Consider the following 11371-nt stretch of genomic DNA (forward strand, 5'->3'; position numbering starts at 1 on the left):
TCTACTGTACTGCCCAGATGAGGGCAGGAACAGCTCTGCTGCTCTCATAAGCCCAGGGTCATGGCAAGGGGTAAGGTTGGAGGGGAACATTTCTTCCTTGTTCATACTACTCCACCGCAGACTAGTTGGGGGACCAGATCTCCCATGCTCATACCCTGGAGGCTAGCTCATCTGCATCCCGGACATCAAAGTTAGCTCTACTGTACTGCCCAGGTGAAGGGCAGGGACTGTTCTCCTGCTCTTGTGATTCTGTAGGGCTCTCTCTCCTGCTACCAGTGGTAAGGGCAAAAGCGGGGAATCTTTCAGTTGCTGATTCTATCACTCAACAAAGAGGCAGGGCTGGCTCTGCCCTTCTCATAACCTTGGGACTGGCTCAGTCAGAACTCCTACATCCATGGTCATTTCTACTGTGCTGCCCAGGTGAGTTGCAGAGCCTGCTCTACTGAATGCCACAGCAGGAGGGCAACAGGGGTAACTTTGTGGCTTTTATGGGCTAAGGGCCAGCTCTTCAACCTGACATAGGTGGCAAGAGGAGAATCTCTCCCTTGCCCATGTTACCACTCAACAGACAAGTGACAGGGCCAGCTTACAAGTGACGGCAAGGTGAGGAGTGGGGCCACTTCTGCACAGCTCTCAACCATCAACATGTTCCCATGCTGCAGACCAGACCAGGGACAGACATCCACATACTTAGTCTTTGGTGATAACAGACAGACTTCTGATGCTACAGGATCATAAACCCAGGCATGGCCCCCAGTGGCTCCACAGACCAAGACACCACCGTGGTCCCAGGTGGCATCACCAGCTCCTCACATCAAGCTGTTCCTCACTACCCTCGAGTCTCCAGTTCTGCCTCTCTTGATTGTGCCACATCCTTCTGTGTCTCTTTCTCTTCCATTTCTCTACTACTTACTTGCTCTTCTTAGTGATGCCAGGGTCTTTGAGTGTCTGGGATCGGTCATCTCAGAAGATGTTTCAGGAGTGCCTATGCCCTGCTTGTGCGTTATGGCACCGGGCAGAGGTCATTTGGGGCATGGGCATGCACAGCACCCAGAGGGTGGTCATAGCAGGGTATCTCCCAGTCTAGGCTTCATGGTATCAGTCTGGTGGTCATTTTTGCTCCTCACCCTGCCACCTAAGTGGCTTCTAGAGAAAGTAGTCTATCTCAAGCTCACTTCTGCCCAGGGCCTATGGTTCCAGATGAGGTTCTTCTAGTCTTCAGCTTGCTCCCCATTCTGGGAGTCCATCCAGGCCTGCCTAACACAAGACTGGTGGTTACCTCAGGCTAGCTCTCTGTCTGGGTCCCCAGACACCAGACTAATGGTTATCTCAGGCTCACTTTTTTCAGGGAGTGTTAGGCTGCTAAACATTTAGATTTTCATAGTTCAGAACACTGAACATAGACATAGCCTTTCTCTTCTCTGCCACTTGATGACACACATGGGAAATAGCAGCTACACCTGCAACACATGTCGGGGAAGTTAATATATCTATAATTTTTAAAGACATAAAATATCATTGCATATTTTAGTAGCATCTGTCATGAATTTATGAAATATCTTTGGTTCACTAGGAGTTTCTGTGTAGGAAGGTTCTGTACAATCACACATATGTATATTTATATGCACTTTCTTTTTTATTGGCTATTTTATTTATTTACATTTCAAATGTTGTCCCCCTTCCCAGTCTCCTCTTTGCAAACCCCTCATCCCAGTCCTTCTCCTTTTTGTCTCTACTCCCACTCCCACCTTACCACTCTAGCATCCCCCTACACTGGGGCATCAAGCCTCCACAGGACCAAGGGCCTTCCCTCCTATTGATGCCAGATAAGGCAATTCTCTGTTACATATGTAGCTGGAGCCATGGACACATCCATGTATACTCTTTGGTTGGAGTATTTGGTCCCTGGGAGCTCTGGGTGGCCCAGTTAGTTGACATTGTTGTTCTTCTTATGAGGTTGCAATCCCCTTCAGCTCCTTCAGTCCTTCCCTTAACTCTTCCACTGAGGTCCCAAGGCTCAGTCTGATGGTTAACTGTGAGTATCTGCATCTATATTATTCATGTGCTAGCAGAGCTTCTCAGGGGACAGCTATACCAGGCTCCTGTCAGCAAGCACTTCTTGGAATCAGCAATCGTGTCAAGTATGTACTTTCACCCTCAATCTAAATGGAAACCTCTAAGATGGGGGACTTCTGGATTAAAGTACGTAACTAGAACCCTGGCACTTACTAACTGTATTTCTGAGACTCTGCACTTTGCTGGCCAAAGAGCTTCTTTATGTCACAGGATCCTTGCTCGGGCCCATTACTCTAGGAAGCAACCCTGGCACCTGATAGTGTGGCCTCTCCTTGTTTCATGATAGTTCACAGAAACTTATCTACACTTCCGTGATCCCAGTATGGATTCATGAAGTTAACACAGCATGTTCCTCTGGAAAGGTTCTAGGAATGAGAGTCATATTCTGTGGTAAAATAGAAAACACAGATTTGTGTAACAAGGAGTGAACTAAATATTCCTGACCCAAACAAGTATAAGATGTCTCCAGTTCCTTTACCGGGGCTATGAATTTTTCTCTTAGCACCGCTTTCATTGTGTCCCTTAAATTTGTGTATGATGTGTCAATATTTTCATTAAATTCCAGGAAGTCTTTAATTTCTTTCTTTTTTTCTTCTCTGGCCAAGTTATCATTGAGTAGAAAGTTGTTCAGTTTCCACTTGTATGTGGGCTTTCTGTTGTTTTTGTTTTGTTATTGAAGACCAGCCTTAGGCCATGATGATCTGATAGGATGCATGGAATTATTTCAGTCTTCTTGTATTGGTTGAGGGTTGTTTTGTGACCAATTATATGGTCAGTTTTGGAAAAGGTACCATGAGGTGCTGAGAAGAAGGTGTATTCTTTGTTTTAGGGTGAAATGTTCTGTAGATATCTGTTATTTGGTTCATAACCTCTATTAGTTCCACTGTGTCTCTGTTTAGTTTCTGTTGCCATGACCTGTTCATTGGTGAGAATGGGGTGTTGAAGTCTCCCACTATTAATGTGTGGGGTTCAATGTATGTTTTTAGCTTTAGTAAACTTTCTTTTATGAATGTGGGTGCCCTTGCATTTGGGGTATAGATGTTCAAAATTGAGACTTTCTCTTGATGGATTTTCCTTTTGATGAATGTAAAGTGTCCTTCCTCATCACACTTGATAAACTTTTGGTTGAAAGTCTATTTTATTGAATATTAGGATGAACAACTCCAGTTTGTTTCCTGGGACGATTTGTTTGGAAGACCTTTTTCCATCCTTTTACTCTGAGATAGTGTATTTCTCTTGTTATTGAGGTATGTTTCTTGTATGCAGCAAAATGCTGAATCTTTTTTGTGTACCCAGTCTCTTAGCTTATGTCTTTTTATAAGTGAGTTGAGTCCATTAATATTGAGAGAAGTTAAGACAGATGACTATTGATTCCTGATATGTTTTGTAGGTGGCTTTATGTGCTTGTAGTTCTCTCCTTTTGGCTTTGTTGTGAGACTCTTAATATCTTGTCTTTTCTTTGGTGTACCTTTCTTATGTTGGGGTTTTCCTTCTAGGATCCTCTGTAGGGCTGGATTTGTAGATAGATACTGTTTGAATTTGGTTTTATCCTGGAATATTTTGTTTTCTCAATTTATGGTGATTGAGACTTTTATTGGGTATAGTAGCCTGGGCTGCCATCTGTGTTCTCTTAGAGTCTGCCTGACTTCTGACCAGGCTCTTCTGGCTTCCATAGTCTTTGTTGAGAAGTCTGGTCTGATTCTGATAGGTCTACCTTTGTATGTTACTTGGCCCTTTTCCCTTGCAGCTTTTAATATTTTTTTTGATCTGTGTGTTTAGTAGTTTAATTATTATGTAATGGGAGGATTTTCTTTTTTGTTCTCATTTATTTGATGTTCTATAGGTTTCTTGTGCCTTTATGGTCATCTGTTTCTTTAGGTTAGGGAAGTTATCTTCTATGATTTTGTTGAAGATATTTTCAGGTTCTTTCATCTGGGGATCTTCTTTCTCCTCTATTCCAATTATTCTTAGATTTGGTCTTTTCATTGTGTCTTAAATTTCCTAGCTGCTCTGGGTTAGGAGAAATTTTTTGAGATTATATTCATATATTTCTGAATATATACACCACAATAAAAGCCAGAGGCCACAAACTTGAGAACACAAGGGAAGAGTGGGTTACTTGAGAGAGGTTGAAGAAAGATAAGGGGGAAATTATGCAATTATATTTTAATTTCAAAAATCAAAAAAGTAGTTGATTTTTACAAGTGAAAAACCCCAAAATAAGCACAAGGAACCTCAGGATCATACAATAAAAGCTCAACAAGAAGTTTCTAAGTAACAAGGTACATGCAGGTCTACTCCATACTAGCTGCAGAGGGTTAGGAGTTTTTAATGTTTTGAATTTTCTTTGACAGCTGTATCAATCTCTTTTGCAGTATCTCCTACACCTGAGATTCTTTCTTCTATCTCTTGTATTTCATTGGTGATACATCTGTAATACCTGACCCCTTTCCTAGGTTTTCTATTTCCAGGTTTACCTCCATTTGTGTTTTCTTTATTGTTTCTACTTCCACTTTTAGGTCTTGGGATGCTTTACTCAATTCCTTTACCTGTTTGATTGTGTTTTCCTGCATTTATTTAAGGGATTTATTTGTTTAATGGTTCCTACCTGTTTACCTATGTTTTCCTGTATTTCTTTCAGTGAGTTATTTATATACTCCTTAAAGGACTCTATTATCTTCATGAGATACAATTTTAGGTCAGCTTTACCTTGAGAAAAGGAACCCTTTAACTATTTAGTAAAGCCATAAACATTTCAAAACCATTCCACTCACTGATTTGGTGAATCCAAGTGCATACGTTCAACAAGAAGCAGAAGCTCCTGCATAAATAGTGCCAATTCCCCTTATAGATAACAAATGTGATAACAAATATGCCTCAGAGAGCAAACTGGCCTCATTACTATCCACATTGTAATCTCTCTTTGTCATTGTATTACCTATCCTTTTAAACAGAATATTTTTCAAGCACATGTTCCCTAAGTACAACTATGAACCTCTGTCTTAGCTCCTGCTCATTAAGGGTGTTTTGAATATATATCTAATTCTAGTCTTAAGACTTGATAAAATGTTATAAACCATTGTGCTCTGGCCACAATAAAGCTATTGTATTAATCAGAGCACCTGTGATTACCTGCATGAGGCCCTCAATTAAAGCCAACATATTTATGTTCTCTTATAAGAGGAAGAGATAGAAGAATCATTAGAACTCACCCAAAAGTCCATCCACACTCTTCTCTCTGTCTCTCTGAGTTGCATGTAGTTGTGCCTTGTGTACATGATGGTTTGGGGGGTTTCTAGAATGCATAAAGGATAGAAAGTTCACTGAAGAATGTCTTTGTGGCTATGGAGGAGTTATTATCTATGCTAGAGTGCTGGTTTTTATTAATGCGTTGTTTGGGGTCACCTATATTTCTCTAAAGAGCTCTTCACCATGTTCCAGTAAAATGAGCACAATAAACTGATTCTTGACATTAGACAAATGGAATCATTCCTTTGTTGTGTCATTTGGTAGGATAAGTAGATGTTTGCTGATGTCATCAATGAAAAATTAACACAATATACATCCAACTCCTGAGTGAGCTTAACCTGTAGATACCAGATTGCATAAAGTAGACTTGTCCAAGAAAGCTTCTCAAGCCTGACATTCCAAGAGGAAAGAAAAAGGCATGCAAGGAAAGACCCCTAAAATCAGGTCAAGGGTCATACCATGCCTTTGACCATTGGAAAGAAATATGAAGGAATTATTTTGGGCAGGTCAAGGGTAGGAGGTATGGAAGACTTCTTAAAGGAAGTAGCACTGAGCCAAAACGTCAAGGAGAAGGATTTTAAGAGCAAAGTGGTGTGTAGCAGCAATATACCCACAAGGCAATCGTATGAATAAGTGTGTACAAATAGAAGCCAGATTCTCTCCCTCCCTCTCCCTCTCCCTCTTCATCTCTCCCTCCCTCTCTCCTTCTTCTTCTCCCTCTCCCTCTCCCTCTCCCTCTCCCTCTCCCTCTCCCTCTCCCTCTTCCTCTACCTCTCCCTAACCCTCTCCCTCCATCTCTCCCTCTTCCTCCCCTTCTCCCTCTCCCTCTCCCTCCCCCTCCCCCTCCCCCCTCTCTCTGATATTTTGTGTAGGCTCAGTGCTGCATATCTATGATCTCAGTATTTGGGAGGCTAAGGCAACAGGATCAAAGATTAAGGCCAGACTGGGTCACACACACATACAACAACAGTATTTCTCTTTTCAGTCATAACAACTACAAAGATTAAAAAATAACTCTTGCAAATACCATCAAGCTTAATAATTTAAAAATCATAAAATAGTTTGCACAGTGCTTAGCAAAAAGTAAGTCTGCAATAAAGCTTAACTGTGAGCATTACTATTCTCAGTAGTTTTGTGTCCGTTGGTCAAGATCACTTTTGAGCAAAGATAAAGCTATTTGAGTCCTGAAATTAATTTATAATAACATGTAATTTACTGAAACATATAGTTACAATTTTCCTTCATTTCTAGTTCAGAAGAGAAGCTGAAACTCATGAAGCAATTCCTGTAATTAAAGGGAATCTGAAATTCAGTTCACAAACAATAAGTCATGGCTGTTAAGCTGGATCCAACTCTTGACTCATAACTTAGTGGGATTTTCAAGTCATACTTTGCTTTCAAACACTCAGAATCTAGTAGTTCTTGGCGAGGACTGGGGGTTTAGTCATCATCCACAATGAGATTTCTGCATTGATTACATGGGTCATCATTTATAAAAAGAAAGGAACAAAAGTACTCTGGAAGCCCAGGCATCTGATGGCAGGAGTCTTTGCTATGTTACACCAAATCATCAGCTTCTGTTTTAAAATAGTAATCTTCACTTCATAGCTATGGATATACCAGAAATTTAGTGGAGATGTGCTGTGGTTAATAAGCTGAGTAGCTTTTATAAATAACTATTTATAAGTAACCAGTGTTTATAAGTAACTATTCTTAAGGACCTACGTCATCTGCACAGAAAGCCATTATCTTAAGCTGGATTTCCTCAAAATCAAGGAGCCTAAACATAATTTGGATCAAATGTTTTGCTTTAGTTGCCAAGAAGAAACAAAGAGGAAAACCAGAAGTGAGATGATCAGAGAAAATGTTGATTTGAATGAGCCACTGCCAGAAAGTGAAACTCAGTCATGGTGGAGACTGGGAGGAGTGTAGACTGAGCCCCAGTTCCCCGTGGGCCACCTGAGCAGAATAAATTAACAGTTGTGTTTCACCAGAGGAGGACTTTGAAAAAAAACATACTTGCCCAGCTCCTAAGACAAGAACACCTTGAAGCTAAAGAAGGCCTTGTGATAATTACTGAATTCACAGCCAAAGCCATGACATCTTCTCTGATTATCAAGGAAAGAGAAAACACAAGCAACCTTATTCTTACCAGCATCATGGAGGAAATATTTTCCTTCTACCCTAAATCATGTGGAAAGACTACTGACTACTATTTGCATTCTCCAGAGAGTATATACATATGGTATATTTAAAAATGTTTTCAGAAAAGTTTTACTAAAGAGGGAAACCCCACTCTGAATGTCGATGACCCGTCTCAAGATCTGAAGTCCAAGACGAAAAGGGAATGTGACCTTAGCACCAGCCTTCTCTGCTTCCTAACATGATATAAAGCGGCACACTATCTCCCACTCTTGCATTAGTCCATTTCCAGTATCCCTTGAACTGCAAGCCCAAATCAAGCCTTTCTCCCTTTAGTTACTTCTGACGGGTACTTGATTACAGGGATAAGAAAAGCAACTAGTACACTACTAGAAGTACAAACAAAATTAAATGAATTTGTAAAAAGTCATGAACACAATAATACATTTATAATTATAGGACAAATACTGCTATTGTATATTTTAAAGATGAAAGAGGGCACACAAGACCAGAACAAAAAAATGAGAAGAAAAATGATAATGTGTTTCAGTAGCACTTCTCTAGCTCTTTGAAACTTGGAAATTACCAGTTATACGCGTGGAGTTGGGGAGGGTAATCTGTACTGTGAACTGGCTCTTCCTGTGGTTTGTTCTGGCATTGCAGAGGGACAAGGATCTAATGTCCATCAGAGAACGAACTGGTCCCTTGGTCCCTTCATACCCTCCCTTCTTTACGTACCAGTGCCCTCTACTGGCCACACTTAACCTTACAGCCTCAGCGATGGTGAAGTCCCAGATTGAAGTCATTAAAGTTCTAGCTATGGGTGTCTTCAGTGTACATTGTGGGTATGGGAAGCAAATGAGCTGTTGCCACATGTAACTCCCCTGCAAGTAAGAGGTCCTGAGAGCAGTTCCAGTACACACAGCAGGTGGCTCACAGCTGCCTGTAACACTAGCTCCAGGGACTCTGACATGCTCTTCTGGATTTCAAGGCATCTACACACATACAGCACACATTCACACAAACATACACAGACATATAAATTTAAAAAAAAACTTTAAAATTTTCCTCATGGAATTTACATCTGTGCGTAGAGGAGGTGAGAGAAAAGTAATTAAGATCCGCACATCATGCAGGAGGATGGAAGGAAAGGCTCTGGACCACACAGTAGCACACCTAGGTACACCATGCAGGAGTACTGGAGATGAGGCTCACTGCCGCACAGTAACACACCTGAGGAAAGTATTTTCCAGGCAGAGGAAACAGCAAGGACAGGCCTTGGGGTCAGGGGGAGTCAGTATGTTCCACCACACGAGGACCAGGGACTGAACTGGCCTTGTCAGAGCGAACAAAAAGAAAACAAAAGGAATGTCTCAATGGTGGGGAAAGGGGCGATGACACAACACATGGCCAGTTCATGTTAGGCTCTGTAGATCATTACAAAGGCTCTTCCTCTAAATGGAATACAGAGGAACTGCAATGGATACGGATTATGACTCACTTTGGCAGCTGTACCTAGAACAGACTGAGGAGGAGCAAAAGCAGAAACAGAGAGCAAGAAGTGAGAGTGACCCGGGTGAAGACAGTGAACACTTGTGAAAGTTAGCTAAGCTTTAAAGTTAAGAAACAAAGCACTAAGAAGACATGGAATAGTGACAGGCTGAGCAACTTGGACTGCAGAAGCTCACTGGATGGCTACAGGAGGGTGGGTGTGGTGAGGAACCAACAGAAGTAGGTATTCTCATTCTGAGATGCCTTTTAAATGTTGAAATGAAAAGAAAGCAGGCAAAAATTCAGAACTAAAAGTCAAGAAAGGCCCATGAGCCAGGGTAGCACACAAGGCTGAACCTAAGAGGAAAACACCCACAAAAAAAAAGATTCTGTACCTGTAGGTCATCACTGACAACTACGAGACTGACGGAAAAGCTACCACTTTTCCACTTGAAATCCAGGCTAAAGCATTAGAACCTGATTCTAGAGTAAGCACAGTGTCCATTAAAGTCCAACAAAAAGAATATGTTGCCGGTGATTCTTCCTATCCAGAGAAATATGCCATATAAGTTAAACTGCTATATTTTGTATAATGCTATGATATTATACCATACCCTGCACTTATACACTTAATGTTAGATTGTGAACATCTCAAAAGTAAATTCTATATAAATATTCTGCTAGTTTTGTTTACTTCCTTGTGTTATTAGAAATTTGCAGCATTTCTAATTTTTCACTATTTGACAAGACAGTACAGTATTTTACACAAAAGTATGCTAATCTATAAATTGCTGTTTTTAGAAAAAACCACGGCCCAAAAAGTAAAACCATGAGGTTAACTGACGTGGTGTTTTAAAGGACTTGGAGATACTGGGAGAACACTCACAAGGCCCATATCACTAATATGTATTCTCCAAAGATTTCCTTCCTCATGGCCCTATGTAAGCTTAAAAGATAAAAATGATACTTCATTGATATTTCATCCTTTCATTTTAAGAAGTTAAACAGGCCTCATTTTATAATTGACTATAAAATTGCCCACCATATAAATTATTTAATTAATTCAAATTCTTGGTCATATCCTTGGCCAATTTCCTAGCAGGTAAGAATCTTTACTAATTTGTAAAGATTCCTTTTACTTTAAGTACAAAAATGTTCATTTCTGGTTTGGTTTCTTGAGTCCTTTACAAAAAAAAAATTCATCTTACAGCCTCTCCCTAACCCTAACCCCAACTCTAACCCTAATCCTAACCCCAAACCCCAATCCTAACCCCAAACCTAACCCTAACCCTAACCCAACCCCAACCCTAACCTTAACCCAAACTCTTAGCGGCATCTTACTGTGACTCATACTCTAGGGTAGACATCAGATTATTCATTCAATCCAATATTTGGGCTGAGCTTAGAACCTCTGATTCTATTCTGAAGACACTGGACAGTCTGCCAGGGGTTACAGGACTGTGGCTTTCAGGTAATTCTTGATGCACCTGCACAGATATTTTCTAGGAACTTTATTGAAAGAGGTACCAACTGGCACACAGTGATTGGGTGTGTGTTGAGAATTTGCACATTTGGCAAGTTCTTCCAACAATATTTTATTCAATAGAGCTAGGAAAACCTCTGCAGCAGATAGGTAGTAAAATTAGCTCTCAGGACTTCAAGACTATTAACATTGCATTCAGTCTCAGCTGCAGCAACACCTGTGACACTGCCAGCTGTGAGTTAAACTTGAGGATCTCCTGAGTTCTGAGACTGAAGCATTAACCACAAATGGTAAATGATCCAAGGAGCATTATGGTGATGTTTACCATTGCATAGCAAACTGTGCAAACCCTGTCTCCAGAAACAGATGCTGACAAACAAACCAGGCCACACCAGAAAAAAATACATAATTTTAAATACAGTAAAACAAGATATAGGGGTGGTTATGAAGCTAAAGGTCTGTTCTCCAATTGGTTCTTGATCTGTCAGTAAAGAAGCCATGGGCAGAAGGGATAGGTGGGACTTCCAGGTTCCTGGAAGCAAGCAGACAGACTCAAGGAAACAAGATCTGGGGGCGGGGGGGAGGCAAAACCAGAGGAAGCATTTCCCCTGCTGGACCTGGTGTGAATTATTACAGCCCAGTTCTAAAACTAGGATGAAACCCATCAAAACTCTTCCAGGGACTGGAGAGATGACTCAGCGATTAAGAGAACTCACTGTTTCAAGATCTTTACTGGAGCAGAATTCCTTTTCTCTGACACTCACATTTAGAGGCTCACAAATGCCTGCAATCCAGGCCCATAAGATCTGACTTGCCCTTCTGACTTTGAGATTTCTGAGGTATTTGAAGACCACATGGTGAGTAAATACCAGGTCTCCCTCTACCTCTCTCTCTCTCTCTCTCTCTCTCTCTCTCTCTCTCTCTCTCTCT

General features: G+C 41.0%; 1 non-coding gene across 1 annotated transcript; it reads right to left on the bottom strand.

Annotated features, from left to right (window-relative positions):
- Window positions 1–1350: 1350 nt before the first annotated feature.
- Window positions 1351–1482, bottom strand: LOC114615085. Its single transcript, XR_003710428.1, has one exon. It is a non-coding gene; the product is annotated as a small nucleolar RNA SNORA17 (small nucleolar RNA).
- Window positions 1483–11371: the final 9889 nt, after the last annotated feature.

The sequence above is a fragment of the Grammomys surdaster genome, unplaced genomic scaffold (genome assembly GCF_004785775.1).
Source record: "Grammomys surdaster isolate TR1022 unplaced genomic scaffold, NIH_TR_1.0 126546, whole genome shotgun sequence".
NCBI lineage: Eukaryota > Metazoa > Chordata > Mammalia > Rodentia > Muridae > Grammomys > Grammomys surdaster.